The sequence below is a fragment of the Octopus bimaculoides genome, chromosome 11, assembly GCF_001194135.2.
Source record: "Octopus bimaculoides isolate UCB-OBI-ISO-001 chromosome 11, ASM119413v2, whole genome shotgun sequence".
In the NCBI taxonomy this organism is placed as follows: Eukaryota; Metazoa; Mollusca; class Cephalopoda; order Octopoda; family Octopodidae; genus Octopus; species Octopus bimaculoides.
This window is the reverse complement of record NC_068991.1, coordinates 41,552,759-41,554,359: the sequence shown is the minus strand read 5'-3', so window position 1 is coordinate 41,554,359 and position 1,601 is coordinate 41,552,759. Positions and strand designations below refer to the sequence as shown.

Sequence of the window (1,601 nt, the reverse complement as noted above, 5' to 3'; positions counted from 1 at the left end):
ATATATATATATATATATATATATATATATATATATATACGTCGACATACACCACAAAAAAGATATTACACACATACAGTTATACACACACATATATATAGTCGTATATACACGCACATATACATACATAAATATATATCCCTGCATATACACATACACATATACACATATATACATAAACATACACACACGTGCGGGCGAGCGTCGGGCTCCAAACCAATGCCGAAATTCTTCACGTGTAGAAAATCCTAGTTTCACGATGGTAACAGCATTGTGTGTCTTTGGAGATGAGTAAATTATAATCTAAATAATAAGAAGACAAAGAAATTCTTCTATACATCTTCAGTGACTTGTTACAACTGTTTCTCTACCAACTCTTTTTTGCAACGCCGTCATCAGAGACAAGGTGAGTATGTATGAAGATTCTAGACAAGGAAATTCACAGTATTTCCTCTCCACGACTAACCCACGTAAGACAGATAGTTGAAACTGCCAGTCCGGGACTGAATGCCCACCGCAGAAGGTTTAACGTAGTATACAAACGCATTGTCCACAACATATTACATAATTCTACTAGCTACTACATCGGATCTACTATTAATTCTATACAGAGATATTCTGCACATCTGAACTCATGTAGATATGAAGAGCATAGCAAATCCACGTCCCTAGCCAACCACATGCACTCTCTGATAAATAGGAAAATACCATATAGAGTATCCTGGGCTATAATAGATTCTGGTGTCCCATACCAAGGCTAGCGCTCTGCATGTGTACTCTACCTGAAAGAAGCCCTCCAAATATTAATTTATAATTCACTGCAATTACTCAATAAATAACACGAAGCATTTTCTACATGCAAGCGTAAGTTCTGTCGTACCTTTAGATTCTTCCATAGGTCCAAATGCAAGCAAAATCAATACACATAATACTTGCCTATATGCATCCACGGTCGTTACAACATACGTACGTTTTTCCTTTCCTTTCCTTCTCTATCCGAATAAGTATCTTAGACGCTAGCTAATTTTTTTTTTTTTTTTTTAAATTTAAATTTTTAGTTTTTAATTTAACTTTCAACTTTTAAACTTTTAATTTTTATCCTTTATCCATTTAATTGTAGATTTATCCTATATACATACCCCTCCCCTTAAGCTAGGTATCTCTTTTTATCTATCCCTAATGACCACTATCCACACCTAACCTAGATTTCATCTATTTAATTAATAGACATAAATACCTTCCACCTCCAGCCTCAGTTGTGAAATTGGAACCTAACGGATGTCCAATTATAGCACTAACTTACCAGTAAACTAAACCCCTCATATTATATATGCCCTGCCAAAACATTTGAGAGACCTGCAAGACATGGATGCGGAGGTCTTCAAGACAAAACTTGACGCTTTCCTCTCCACGATACCAGACGAACCAATGGCTCGTAATGAGACGCAGTTTAGGGCAGCTGTGTCAAATTCTCTTATACACCAGATGTGCCATCAAAACTCTTGATTGGACCATGTCAGGTGGGGGAGAAGAGCCATGCAAGGAACGTGAAAATCACGGTGGTGCACCAGCATGACCGCAGCCACTTGGCTGAAACACAT

The 1,601-nt window shown here is 37.1% G+C and overlaps 1 protein-coding gene across 1 annotated transcript in view; it reads left to right on the top strand.

The window, feature by feature from the left end:
- LOC106872600 (kielin/chordin-like protein) overlaps positions 1–1,601 on the top strand; it is a 131,980-nt gene that overhangs the window by 98,390 nt on the left and 31,989 nt on the right. The window lies entirely within an intron of this gene.